Here is a 15,804-nt window from a genome sequence, read left to right on the forward strand (position 1 = left end):
ATGAACTGTTCCAATACTGGAAAATCACATGAACACAGCCCTTGGCAAAAATGAATATTCAGACACTGAATGACACAAATATTTCTACAATTCAGGATTTAAAAACAGGACCAAGAGAAAATTCATAGAGAATAGCTGCCAGGAGACATTCACGAAAACTTTCAACTCAGCGGAGACCCGAATAATTTCTGATGTTACTGAGGAACCAAAACGCAGAAATCCTAATCTGTGAGAGCTGACCACACCCATTCTATCTACATTAAAATAAACCTAAGGCCTCACTAGTTATTTACTCAAGTGGTCCTAACTAGCCAGCATGGTAACAGTCATTCAATCTCTCTCGTCAAAGAAACCAGAACAAAATAACCTCTTAAAGCTACAGCATCATCACACTAGTCAGCACATCGAGCTGTCATACAGGAACCAGGGGTAACCCAACCAGGCCCTTGGCCCTGTCCAATCGGACGAGGAAGAAGCCAGTCAGTCCCTTGAGTCACTTACACAGGAACAGTAGGAGGCCATTCCCACCTCAATGCCCTTACACAGGGGCAGAATGAGGTAATTGATGCTGATTCCTGATGAATGGCTTATGCTCGAAACGTCGATTCTCCTGCTGTGCTTTTCCAGCAAACCACTGTCTACTCTGATCTTCAGCATCAACAGTCCTCGCTGTCTCCTAACTGATGCTCTAACATGGTGAACAAGTGGAACAGAGGCTGCACAGACAGACTGCTCCACGTTGTTCCTCGTAGCTCCGTCTGTCATGATACACACGTGGGACATTAATGCGGTTTTCTAGCGGTGAGCAGGGAAGCCATATGTCTTGTGTGAAGTCACAAGAAGGTACCTTCCATCTCCGAGAAGCCAGCCTGGTGTTCTCTGTGTAGGGCGGAAGCTGATGGGAATGGCTACCTTTTTCAGAATGAAGGTATTGTGGCTGCTGTTGGGTATTGTGAACAATATGGCGTTCAGTACGGGTTCACATGCCGACTGCACAATAACGTGGGGAGAGTTAATTTAGGCATATAAACTATTAGGAAAGTCACGCTAGATGAATGGACTCTCTAAGTTAAAGTAATGCTGATCGTGTTCATGTTGATCTTGTCTAGTGCACGTCCTGTTCAGTGTAACCCGTGTGCCTTACTCTATCCAAGTCTATTTCCACCCTATGATCTGTCTGGCTATGCTTGCTATGATCTGCCTCCACTGCTCATAAATAAAGTGTTTCCCTGTACTGAGGTACACGTGACAATAAATCAAACCAATAACTCCTGGGTAAAGTATGGAATTTCTGTTTTGGAAATAAGAGACCCCTGCCACTCCTCATGTTTCAGCATCACCATTTTTTCGTCTCTCACACTCTACAGGTTAAACACTCAGCTTCTTCACTCTATCCTCATGTTCCCATCACCGGTGTCTGTGGTAAGGGAATCGTTCCTTACAAAGGACATCAAATCTGTACAGAATGTCCCACATGCTCTCTCAGCAAGGTTCTACAACAGCAGGAAGATGGCTTTACTTATGTACTCGAATCATCTTACAATGAAGGACAGCATGCCATTGACTGCACCCATTACTTACACAGGGTTTGATTCGGAGCAGTCAGCATAGACTTGTGAGTGGGAGATCATGCTTCCCAAATTTCTTAGAGGCCTTTGATGAGGTTTGATAAGTTTCCACACGGCAGGCTGCTCAGGAAGGTTACAACACGTAGAATGCGTGGGAACTGGCCAATTGGATACACAGTTGGCTTGATGGTAGGAAGCAGAGAGTTTAGTGGAAGGATGTTTGTCAGACCGGAGGCTTGGTCCATTGCTGTTTGTTATCTATGATTTGGTTGAGAATGTACAAGGTATGATTAATAAGTTTGCAGATGACACTAAAGTAAGTGGGAGCATGATCAGTGAGGAATATTATCAGAAATTGCAGCAGGACCTTAATCAGTTGGGGAAATGGGCCGAGAAATGGAATTTAATATAGAAGCGTGAGGTCTTGCATTTTGGAAATTCAAATCACGGTAGGAGTTTCATGGTGAATGGGAGGGCCTTCAGGGGTGCAGTGGGCAGAGAGACCTTGGTGCTCAGGTGCACGGTTCCCTGAGAGTGGAGCCACAGGTAGACAGGGCAGTGAAGAAGGCATTTGGCACAATGGCCTTCATCAGGCAGGATATTGAGTATAGAAGTTGGGAATTTATGTTGCAGTTATACAGGACTTTGGTAAGGCCGCACTTGGAGTATTGTGTTCAGGTTTTGTCACCTTGTTATGTGGTTGATGTTATTGAATTATAAAGAGTACAGAAGAAATTTACAAGGATGTTGCCAGGACCCAATGATCTGAGTTATAGGGAGAGGTTGGACAAGATAGGACATTTTCTTTAGCATGTAGGAGACTGGGGGAGTTGTTATAGAGCTGTATAAAATCACGAGGGGTATGGATAGGGTTAATGGTCTCAGTCTTTTTCCAAGGTGTAGAGAATCGAGGACGAGAGAGGATCAGTTTAACGTTAGAAGGAAAGGAATAAAAGGGAACCTGAGGGACCACTTCTTTCCACAGAGGCTGGTACGTGGATAAGCTACTCGCAGATGTAGTTGAGGGGGGTACATTAACAACATTTCAAAAGCATTTGGATAAATATTTGGATAGGAAAGGACTGGAAAGATATGGGCCAACTGCAGGGAAATAGGGTGAGCGTGGATGGACATTTACAAGGTGGAGTCGAACCCCTCTGTTAATTAAAACCAAACATCCAGAAAAGCTCACCTCAACTCGTAATCTGTTAAAATATGAGTGACACAGACCTCCTTTTAAACAAAAATTAACAAGTTAGTTTCTTAACCTTAATAGTGAACACTAAACAACAACTATTCACAAATACAAGTCCCTCTTTTCTTAGCTACTTACTATCTGATTCGAACTCTGTAACAATATGTTGTTCCAACAACCCACATATTAAAAATTACAATCTCAAGACCATACAGTCTCTATCTTCCCCGCTGTCTTCCCTCTTTCAGCTGCATCTCCCTGGGTCATTTTGTTGTTGCAAGTAGGTTTGCATGAACATGTGTCTTTGAGAGAGAATGTTTGAGATGGTCAGTTAGCACTCCTGCTCTACAGCAGTTGCTCTACTGTTGGATGGCAGTAGCTCTCCCTCCAGTGTTCAACATGCTGGGTTTATATACTCCCCATGATATAGCAATTCTCATAATTTGATTGATTTCCAGGTGTCCAAACAATAATATTCACATTCTGTTGGCATCTGGTATCCTGAGCGTTATTTAAACTCTTTGGTTACATTTGAATGGCTGTCAAAACAGCAACCAAAACTCAGGAATCCATTTCTCAGCTAATGGTGACATGTGGAACAGTGTGACCTTCAGCTGGCATCTGTGGCTTTAATTTCTATTCAGCAAAACCCGATCTGTCTTAAAGTGTGCATACATGTTTTTGTCTTCATAACATCTCCCCGCTTCAGAAAATAAAATGAACTAGCAGAATGAAAAGATGGCAACATTTGTTTTCCTCTAACTCTTAATCCCAATTTTATGAAATACCAAAGTGTTAATCTCAGTTATATCATTCATATTAATTCTGTACACCAATACAACACTGGAATAAGTCAAATCTTATCTACACTTTTTCCTTTAAATCCATGAAAACACATCTGCTATCACATTGTAGGAGACACAGCATGTACATTTTGTAAGTTTAAAGTCGGTAAGGTAAGACTCCAATGAAATAGTCTCATATTCTGGTCTTTAAATATTCCAAAAAATGCGAGAGATTTGTCGTTGTCCACAACTATCTCCGACAATTTGTTTGTCATATACACATTAAAATATTGTCAGGCCAGTGTGGAACCTAATCATTCTTGTTCAATAAGTAACGTATCGGGGTCTCCACTTTAATTTTATGATTTTATCTTTAAGTTAATAACGTTCAACAATATATTCTGATTCATTTTCTGTGTGTGTGCATGCATATGTGTGTGTATATATCTCTGTTGTACGTCCATTAGCCTTTCAGGATGGAACACCTCTGCCTGTTCAGGTTTTTCCTGCACCGTCACATCAAACAGGGTGTCAGTTCATTTTTCGTTCGTTTTTTCCTTCCTGCTGTAAATTATGACAGTGGGATCTTGTTACTACACAGTCTGGATAAAATCCTGGGTAATTTTCTTTTAACTCACCAATTCCCTCATCTTCCTTTGGCTTCTCCACTACAAGAGGTGCCTCTCCCACGTCGTCTCCTGCTAAATTGTTCCCAAGAACAAACTCTATTCCTACTTCCCCAACCTTGATTTGGCACTCCAACCTGATGTTACACAAGGGAATGCTTAACTTCTGTCCCAATTTCACAAGTTATCACGCTCTTGATTAACATGTCAGAAAGAGTGAAAAATACTTTCATCTCGTACTATTAGAGGGTGAGAGAAAGTGAGGGCGGCAGATGCTGGAGATGAGAGTTGAAAAGTGTGGGGCTGGAAAAGCACAGCATGTTGGCAGCATCCAAGGGGCAGGAGCATTGACGTTTCAGGCATACGTTCTTCATCAGGAAAGTGGGCGTAAGGGAGGGGGAAGGAGGTTGAGAAATAAATGGGTGGGTGGGGGTGGAGCTGAGTGAAAGGGAGCTTGAAAGGCGATTGGTAGATGCAGGTGGGGTGTGATGTTGATAGTTCGGAGAGGGGAGTGATAGGACACCTATCGGTGGTAGGACAGCTGGAACCCTCAAACTGTACAGCATCAACGTTGACTTCATCAAATTCCAAATCTCCCTTCCACCAACCTCTCCCAGATCCAACCGTTCAACCTAGCACCGCCCCCTTGAACTGCCCTAACAGGCCATCTTCCTTTCCACCTATCGACTCCACCCTTCCCTCCGACATATCACTATCACGCCCACCTACATCTTCTTATTGCCTTCCCAGTGACCCTCCCACCAGCCCAGCTACTACTCTCGTATTTATCTTCCAGCCCCCTTGTCCCCCCACCACGTCCCGGACGATGGGTTTCTGCCTAATATGCGATTGTTCTGCTGCTCGGACGCTGCCTGAGCTGTTGTGCTTTTCCGGCGCCTCACTTCCCAACTAATAGAGAGTGAGCAGATCCCTTATCTCACAAAATTATAATTTCTTATCCTTCTCCCCCTGTTCTTTCTGACTAAACTTTACCTATAGAGTCGAATTCTTTAGAGAGATCAGGCACTGCCTCCATACCCAGCCCTTGCCTAGGCTGTGCAATGTCCTGCAGCTCCTCGGCTGCACTTGGGGTTTCCTTTACTAGTTTCACTAATGCCACTGGCTTAGCCTCTTCTACCGCATCTTTCCCCAAAGTGTCTTCCTTTAACGTCCAGCACGGTGTGTCCCAGCTTACTGCAGTGAAAACAACTTTTTCCACGTGCCCTTCTTAAACCATCAGTACTGTAATTCTATGTGTTCCAAAACCTTATAGTGAGAGCACCTGAGGCCTTTCACCACCTTTCAACCCCCTTGGGCTTCTTTCTTCACCTGTGGTAAACTATTGTGAGCTACTGTTCGCTTTGTAATGTGTGATCTTCCCTTCTCCCAATTTCTATCCCCCACAAGATGAAATTCCTGCCAGAAGCTAAATTTCATCACATGACACAATGCATATTTACCTGCCATTTCTGCGCGCTTCTCACTTCTTGAACTTTCTATTCATTCACATGAATTTTTCCTATCTCTGGAAGTGAGTCTTTTAACTTCTCCAGCTGATTAATCTTCCTTCAAGCCTCACAGGTCTTATCCATTTTTAAGGCCATAACCCACCTATCAAAATGACTGTGGTTAATTCTTTCAAACTCAATATAAGTCTGACCTGGTTCCGTCTCTATCTTTCCGAATTTCTGTCTATATGCTTCTTGTACCAATTCATAACGAATCAAAATAGCCAATTTGACATCCTGATAATGTCTGGATCCCTCATCTGACAGCGCTGCACATACCTCACTAGCTGTGCCCACCAGATTAGTCTGAACTAGCATTACCCACAAGTTCACTGGACACGTCATCTGCCGTGTCATTTTTTCAAATGAAATTAAAAAAGGTTTTGACATTTTTCTCACCGAAATATGACAAGTTACTAACCTAGTTGTATATATCCCTACGTTCTCCCTTCATCTCCATTCTGTTAATTTAACTTTCTTACCTAATTCCCAACTTCTGAATTTCAATTCAACTCTCTCTTTCTTTCTCTTCTCTTTCTCTTTTTTCTCTCTCTGTTTCCGCCCCTTTACTTATCTTCTAACTCCAGTTGCCACATTTGCAATTTAAGTTTTTATAACTCTACTGCAGTTGCCTATTTCTCTGATACATCAAAGTGCTTGACCAACTCCATTACAATTTCAGCTTCCCTTTTCTCCCTGGTTAAACCCAATTCCAACCTATTGGCTCATTCTAAAAAATGTCCTTCTTCTGTCTTTCTAAATTTCCTTGGAAAATTCGGGAACCTCTTCAGTAATGTTAAAAGCCATTTCCCTCACTTTTCATTTAACCAACCACAAGTAACAAAATTAAACGAATTTTCCCAATGGTTTCATTTGAAGTTCAAAGTCACTAATTGCAATGAGTTGGAATTTGCTGGGATCTGTTGTATCACAGATCTGTTCAAATCTGTCCAAATGCCATATGGCAAGGCCCCAAACTGTTATAATATCAATGTCAAACCCCTCTGTTAATTAAAACCACATACCCAGAAAAGCTCACCTCACATCATAATCTGTCAAAACGTGAGCGATGGTGAACTCTAAAATTTCATTAATAAACAAAAAAAAAACAATTTATATGTATGCAAGTTAGCTCACTGAGCTTGAAGGTATGTTTTCAGAAGTTTCGTCACCATGACTATGTTTCTTAAATTGGGTGATGTCATTTCCGGTTATTTTAACAAGAGAATGTAGACAGAATCTAAATTGATGAGTTTATTGATGGACTTCTCCGTAGAATACCATTCCTCTAAGAAGGTCCTTGCGTGTCTTAGTATGTGTGTGTGCTTTGTCCCAGTCAAAGTAGTGCCCTTCTTTGTCTGTATGTATTGAACATAGTGATAGTGCGGCATGTCTTTTGGTGACTAGTTGGTGTTCATGTATTCTCGTAACACGACAACAGGACAGTTTCAATGGTGGATAAAAGATTGTATATATACTGTTTAATCAATGTGTGTGTGTGCAAATAAGTCACAAATGATGTATAAAATTGATAAAATATTAAAACATTATTTGATCCTCTCAACGTTCCCTCTTTTTCTGGGATTCCCAACTCTAATTTCTCATTCTTACCAGGATGTGTGCTCCAAATTCTTGATTCTGGTGTCCCAACTTATTTCAATATGTTGGCCTGCTGGGTTCTTTCCAAAGCTAGTGTTAGTCACATTATTGGAGATAAATATTCTGGCATCAGACTCAGTATTTGAATATATTACTCTGTTGTACATGCACTGTACAAAGGACCACAGCACACAGGCATTGCCAAAATATTCGGGGATGTTAATCTACTTCTTTCGAGAATGTGGTTTTCTCATTTTCCATATCTCCATATCTATATACTCTCTCTCTCATTCTCCCTTTGTAGCTCGTTTAGAATTCCACCAATTATTCTTCGTGTCCCATCTCTCAGAGCTCCTTCTTTTAGTTTACATCTCTTCAAGATGTAATGTAATTATAATTGAGCAATGTAACTACAAAGGCATGCGGGAGGAGCTGTCCAGAGTTAATTGGAAGGGGAGCTGAGCGGGAAAAAGCATGGAGCAGCAATGGGAGGAGTTTCTGGGGATAATTTGGAAGATAATACAAGAAATGCAACCCCAAGAACATGAAACATACTCATGGGAGGACAAGGCAGCCATGAGTGATAAGGCATCAAATCAAAAGAGAAAATATACAATGTGGTGAAGATGATTGGGAATCCAGAGAATTCATTGTCTCTGAAACTACATAACTCTGGTATCACTGACACTACAGAGCTCTTAATCATGATCAGGGAAAGAAACAGAGGAAAAACAATCACTTTAAACACAGAAGATTGTATTTCTCAAGGAAAAAGACTCAGGTGAATTACACATTTGAATTGAGATAAGTTAAGTACTTTTGCAGAATGTGTCAGATTGGAAGCAAGACCCAGGGAGACAGACCCTCAGCAGAATGAGAGTTTGAACTTGAAGTATTTCCACATCGGAAACCAAGTTAGGTCACTGAGTGCAGGACTGATGGGTGAATGGGTCTCAGTGAGAATTGGGGAACAGAAGCAGAATTGCATTGCAGATATTGCAGCTCCAAACTGCGTATTCATGTAGTGCTTTAGACCACAGCAGCAGGAGAAGCAGAACAGCATCCCACCACAACCTGTAACTTTTTGCCAGGATAACACTTCAGTCTGTCATTACCATCAACAGCATCTATGTCTCAGTGACGAGTGTGGGTGAACATGTCAGAGTCAGAATCACATGAACCTTAACCTGATGCTAACTCATTAAAGCTACTGGACTTGACCAACAGATCTGATCGAAGCTCTGCAGTCCTGCCACATTCAGTTATAAATGGTGATGGACGATTAAACAAATAGCTGGAGGAGAGGGCTCCACAAACATCCCCATCCTAAATAATGGAACAGACCTGCACATCAGTGTAAAAGAGAAGGATGTTTTATCTGCACCAACTTCTGCCAGAAGTGTTGAGTCGATGATAATCCTCACCCTCGCCATGATGCCCACAAAATCACAGATGCCAGTCTTCGACTAATGTGATTCGCTGCACGTGACATGAAGAAACAGCTGAATACAGTAGATGTGACACAGGCAATGGGCCCTGACACCATTCCTGCAATAGGACTGAAGACTTGTGCTGCACAACAAGCCGTGTCCATGGGGTACCTTTTTCATTCCAGCTCCAACTCTGACATCTCCCTGGCAGTGTGGAAAATTACTCAACTAAGTCCCGTTCCCTAAAACAGGAATAATTACAATCTGATCTTGTACCACCCCCTCAGTCCCATCACGACAGTCAAATTGGTGGGAGTTCTTTTTGACAGAGCTGTCAAGCAGCACAGAAATACCCTGCTCAGTGTTGTCTCTGACAGGTCCCCATGTGGAGATGGTGCTGTTGTGGAAATGTCACTGGATTACTAATCCAGACCAGGCTAATGCTCTGGCAGCAGGTGGAAGTTAAAGACAATTAATAAAATATCGAGACCTAAAATCTGGGGTCAGTAACAGTGACCTTGAAGTCAATATCGATTGTAAACAGAATTTCCTTCTCCGATGTACTTTTAGGAAGTGAATCTCCCGTGATTTCCTGGGCTGGCCTAAAACTGACTCCAAAGACCCTGACATGTCATAAACATTTCAATGGTCTCTGAAACGGCCAATCAAGGCACTCATTTGTATCAAACTGCTCCGAAGACTGAAAGGATGAAACCCGACAGAACATCCGGCCTCAGCATCAGTGTCGGAAAAGGGAATGGGAACACAGTCCTGTCGACCCTGCAGAGACCTCCTTCCTAACATCTGAGAGCTTGTGACAACATTTACCGAGCTTTCCCACAGACTGCACAGAAACAGCCGGAAAGGAGTAGGTCATACAACACATTGAGCCTCCCCCATTCTAGTTCATGGAAAAAAATCTCCTCAATGCAATTACCCCACATGATATACATATCCGTTAATGTGAGTAACCTTTGGAAGTTATAAAATAGGAAATGCAGTAGTACGTTTGGTCCATTGAGTTTGCTAACCAATTCCATGTAATGATGGTTGGCCCTTCAGTTCCACACCGTACTCCTGCTCTCCCACCATCCCTTTACTGTCTCTAAATCCTTATTTATAATCAGTGTCTTGGTTTTCAGGTGCAAGCCAATTCCCCAGGGTCACCAGTCAGTGAGTGCAGACATTTATTCTCATCTCATTGCAGAGGGACCTGCCTTACCTAATACTGTGTTTCCTTGTTTTAGTCATCCCAGCCAGGGGAATATCATCCCTGCTTTTAATCTGTCTCACCCTGTCAGAGTTTTGTATATTTCACTGAGATCTCCACTTATTTTCCTAAACCCCATGGAATATTGTCCCAGTCACCCCAAACCCTGCTCCCACAACAAGCCCAGCATCCCAGAGGTCAGTTTGGTCATCCTTCACTGCTCTCCCTCAATGTCAGGTTGGTCCTTTATTAGGTAAGGAGACCAAGCCTGCACACAATACTGCACAAGGCTCGAGATGGGATGTCTCCAAAGGCCTGTACAGCTGCAGTAAGACACCCTTTCTCCTGGACTCACATCCCCCTGAAATGAAGGTCAACACACCATTTATCTTCTTTACTGCTTTCTGTTTCTGCAATATTGCTTTCAGCGACATATGTACAAGGAGATGCAGATCCTTTTCCGTGTTATAGCTCCCCACTTGGTGGGTCTGTGTACACTGGTCAGCGTGTCAATGCCATGCCCAGTATTGACTTCTGGTTACAGAACTCACTGCGCTGCAGGGACCTCAGAGGTTGATGCAGAAGGAAACAACAAAAAGGAGCATATGTCCCTTTGTAAATCAACGTGTTTCAACCAATCCCTTTCAAATTGTAGGATTCCAGTTTATCATTTCCACCAAAGGGCACACCGTCACCTCTATCCACATTGTTCTCCATCTGTCACGTATTTACCCATTCACTCCATTTGTTTTAGTCTTCTTGGTGCTTTTTTACATCCTCCGCACCCACTCACAATCCCACATCCATTAGTGCTGTCAGCAGGCTGGGATGTATTGCATCTGATTCCAGCAACCAAATATTTAAAGGACATTGTGTACAGCTGGGCCCCAAACACCGATCTCTGTGATACCTCAGCAACCGTCCTCTGTTAATTTCTATTTCTGTATTTCGTCAATCTGGGTGTCACTGGCTGGGCCAGCATTTATTGCCTGTCCCTAGTTCCTCTTGAGAAGGTGGTGGTGAGCTGCCTTGTTGAACACTGCAGTCCACCTGCTGTGGTTGACCTCCAATGCCATTAGGGAGAGAATCCCAGGATTCTGACCCAGCGACTGTGAAGGAGCGGTGATATATTTCCAAGTCAGGATGGTGAATGGCTTGGAGGGGAACCTAAAGATGATGGTATTCCCATACATCTGTAGCCCTTGTCCTTCTAGATAGAAGTGGTCGTGAATTGGGAAGATGGTTTCTGAGGATCTTTGGTGAATCATTTCATTGCAGCATGTGGATAGTAAAACACTGCTGCTGCTGCGCGTTGACGGTGGAGCATTGTGGGTGAAGGGACAGTCAAACTGGCTGCTTTGTCCTGGATGGTATAAAGCTTCTGGAGTGTTGTTGGGGCTGCCCTCATCCAGGCAAACTGGGAGTCTTCTGTCACACTTCTGACCTATATTGTATTGACATGCATTGTAGATGATGGACAGAATTTTGGAAGTCAGGATGTGAGTTACTCGCCGCAGCATTCCTAGCTTCGGACTTACTCTTATAGTTACAGTGTTCATGTGGGGAGACCAGTGAGGTTCTGAGCAATGATTACCCACCAGGACTTTGATACTGGGGGATTCAGTGATAGTACCACCATTGAATGCCAAGGGGCAGTGTTTAGTTTGTATTTTATTGGTGATGGTCATGGTCTGGCATTCGTGTGGGCTGAATATTAGATTAGATTAGATTAGATTAGATTTACAGTGTGGAAACAGGCCCTTCGGCCCAACAAGTCCACACCGACCCGCCGAAGCGAAACCCACCCATACCCATACATTTACCCCTTACCTAACACTATGGGCAATTTAGCATAGCCAATTCACCTGACCCGCACATCTTTGGACTGTGGGAGGAAACAGGAGCACCCGGAGGAAACCCACGCTGACACGGGGAGAACGTGCAAACTCCACACAGTCAGTCGCCTGAGTCGGAATTGAACCCGGGTCTCAGGCGCTGTGAGGCAGCAGTGCTAACCACTGTGCCACCGTGCCGCCCAAAACTTGCCACTTGTCAGCCTGGATACTGTCCAGATCTTGTCGCGTTTGAACATGGACTGCTTCCGTATCTGAGGAGCCACAAGTGTTGCAGAACATTGTACAATCACTGGCGAACATCCCCACTTCTGACCTTAACATGGAGGGAAGGTCATTGATGAAGCAGCCCTGAAGAAGTTTCTGTTCACTGCTCGAGGGACTCCTACAGACATGGAGCTGAGTTGACTGTCCTTCATCAAACATGACCATCTTCCTACGTGTCAGGTATAATTCTAAGCAGCGGGGAGTTTGCCTCTCATACCCATTGAATCCAGTGTTGCTAAAGCACGTTGATACCACACAAGGTCGAATGCAGCCTTGAATTAAAGGGCTATCACTCTCACCCTACCTCTGGAATTCATCTCTTTTGTCCATGTTTGAATCAAGGTAATGAGGTCAGGAGCTGAGTGGCCCTGGTGGAGCCCAAACTGGCGTCATTGACCAGGGTATTGCTGAGCAGGTTGCTGCTAAAACGTACTGAGACCTTCCACCACTTTACTGATGATCGAGAGTAGACTGATGGAGTAGTAATTGGCCGGATTGGATTTGTTCTGCTTTTTATATACAGGAGATACTTGGGGTAATTTTCCACATAATCAGGAAAAGCCATTGTTGTAACTGTATTGAAACAGTTTGGCTAGGTGAGTGGCAAGTTATGGAGCACAAGTTTCCAGTACTATTGCCAGAATGTTGTCAGAGTATGGACCCCATAGAGTATCCCGTATCTCCAACCGTTTCTGGATATCGCGTGGACTGAATCGAATTGGTTGATGACTGGTAACTGAATTGCTGAGGACCACTGGAGGAGGCTGAAATGGATCATCCACTCAGCATTTCTGACTGAAAGTTGTTACGAGTGCATCAGCCTTATCTTATACACTGAAGTGCTGGGCTCTTCCATCATGGAGGAAGGCGTTATTTGTGAAACCTCTTCCTCCAATGAATTGTTTAATTGTCTCCAACGTTTCTCGACTAGATGTGGAAGGACTGCAGAGCTTAGATCTGAACCGTTTTTTGTGGGATCACTTAGCTCTGTCTATCACTTACTGCTTATGCTGTTTGGCCCACGAGTAGTCCTGTTTGGTGGCTTCACCAGGCTGACACCTCATTGTCAGTTTTGCCTGGTGCTGCTCCTGCCATCCTGCACATCCATTGAACCAATGTTGATCCTCTGGATTGATGGTAATTGTTGCGAGGGGGATATGCCAGGTCATGAGGTTTTGTGGCTGTACAATTCTGCTCCTATAGATGAACCACAGCACCTTATGGACACCCAGACTTGAACTGTTAGATCTGTTCGAAGTCTGCCCTATTTCGCACTGTGATAGTACCACCCAAAATGGTGAATGTTATTCTCAATGGGCAGGTGTGACTTTGTCTCCACAATGACTATGCGGTGGTCACTCTTAACGATACTGTCATAGGCAGATACTTCTGCAATTGGCAGATTAGTAAGGCTGTGGTCAAGTGTATATTTTCCTCTTGTTGGTTCCTTCACTGCCTGCCGCAGAACCACTCTAGCAGTTATATCCTTTAGGACCCAGCCTTCTCGATCAATAATGCTGTAGCTGAGATACTGTTGGTGGTGAACATTGAAATACCCCACCCAGAATGCTACCCTCAGTGCTTCCTCCAAGTGTTGGTCAGCATGGAGGAGTACTGATACATCAGTTGAGAGATGCTGGTACTTGGTAATCAGCAGGAGGTTTCCTTTCCCAAATGCAAACTAATGCCATGGGATACGGAGTCACTGTTGAGGACTCCAAGAGCAATTCCCTTCTAACTGCATCCCACTGTGCCGCCACCTCTGCTGTGTCCATCCTGCTGATGAGACAGGACATATCCGGGGAAGGTGATGGGGTGTCTGGGACATGACCATACTCACAGAATCATACCTTACAGACAATGTCAGGCTGTTGCTTGATGAGTCTGTTTATTTCTATTCACTGTTTACTGCCAGCTGTCCCATTCTCGAAACATGTCCATATATTAGCCCCAATCCACTCAGATTTGATATTGCAAATTGGGCTTGGAGCTTTACCAACATTTTCCTAAAAAATCAAAATGTTTTACATCCATTACTGCTCTTTCATTTGTCAGCCAGTCTGCTTCTCAAACATAATTCCCATTTCATAAATCTATGTTAGTGTTGTCTATGACTATTACTTTCAGCCACAATAATTTCTGCTAAACCATTTAATTACTATGTTCTATGTTCCACGTACTCTATCATTTTCCCACATCAGACTTGGTTTTCCTTATATTGTTAGAAAGTTTTGTGAAGACAGAACTGAAGTAGTGGCTTCATAGTTCTGCCATTTCCCTGTTCCCCATTCTCCATTCTCTGGTTCCAAACTGTAAGGAAACTACACTTGTTTTCTCATATTTCTCACAAAATTATACAAGCTATTACAGTTCACACTTATAACCCTTATGAATATAACTCTTCAGAAACCCATCAATTCCTGCCTTAAAATGCTCCAATAATTGACCTTCCACATGGTACACTCACAGGAGCAAAGACTCAGTGCCAACAGAAATACAGCACGATCTATATTAGTCCCAATTTCTACAGCAGTCCCATAGCCTGGAATGTTATGACACTTCCAAGTGCTTGTCCAAGTACTTTTTAACGATTGTGAGGTTACTCGTGATAATTCCACTCTCAGGAAGTAATCCCAGAAGCCCACACCTCGAGGTGAAAAAATGTTTAAATCATCTCTGAACCTCAAACTTTTCACTTTAAAAGTGTGCTCCTTTGTTCTTGACCCTCTGACTAAAAGGAACAGTTGCTGTCTATCCCCCCTGTCCGTGTCGCTTATAATCTTATCCTTCTGAATCACTGACTCCTCAGCTTTCTCTGCTCCAAAGTAAACAACCCGAGCTTATCCAGCCTCTCTCCATAGCTGATATGCTCTATCCCAGGGAACATCCTGGTGAATCACCTCTGCACTCCCTCCAGTGCAATCACATCCTTCCTGGAATGTGGCTCCCAGAGCTACATACAGTATTCCATTTTGGCCGAACCAAAGCCCTGAAAGCTCTTATAATTTACGCCCTGATTAGGAAACACAACACTCAAGGTCCAATTCTTAACTAGTCCATTAACCTGTCCAGCAGAAAGTGAGGACTGCAGATGCTGGAGATCAGTGCTTAAAAAATGTGTTGCTGGAAAAGCGCAGCAGGTCAGGCAGCATCAAAGGAGCAGGAGAATCGCCGTTTCGAGCATAAGCCCTTCTTCAGGAATCTGCCCAAAACGTCAATTCTCCTGCTCCTTTGATGCTGCCTGACCTGTTGCGCTTTTCCAGCAACACATTTTTAAGCATTAACCTGTCCAGTCACATTCAGGGATGTGTGGAGAAGCACAATCTGAGCTTCCCAGTGTGCTGCCATTCATTGAGTCCTCCCCTGCCTGGTTCCTTCTCCCAATGTGCATCACCTCATATTTATCAGGGTTACATTGTATCTGTTATTGATCTGCCCATCTGACCATTTCATCTGCATCTTCCTGTAACTTAAGGCCTTCCTGCTCACTGCGAACCAACTGGTCAATCTTTATGTCAAACGTACACTTACTTATCACACCTCCCTGACTCTCCACCTAGCCCCCTCCACATTCACATTTGTTTTTGTTATGAATAACACAAACAATAAGGGACACATCACTGATCCCTGTGGTACACCAGGGGACACTGGTCTCCAGTCACACAAACAGCCTTCTCTCACTACCCTCTGCCTCCTGCCACTAAGACAATTTTCGTTGTAACTTGTCAAGTTATCATTTATATTGTGAGATTTTACATTATTT

This window comes from Hemiscyllium ocellatum, chromosome 17 (assembly GCF_020745735.1).
Source record: "Hemiscyllium ocellatum isolate sHemOce1 chromosome 17, sHemOce1.pat.X.cur, whole genome shotgun sequence".
In the NCBI taxonomy this organism is placed as follows: Eukaryota; Metazoa; Chordata; class Chondrichthyes; order Orectolobiformes; family Hemiscylliidae; genus Hemiscyllium; species Hemiscyllium ocellatum.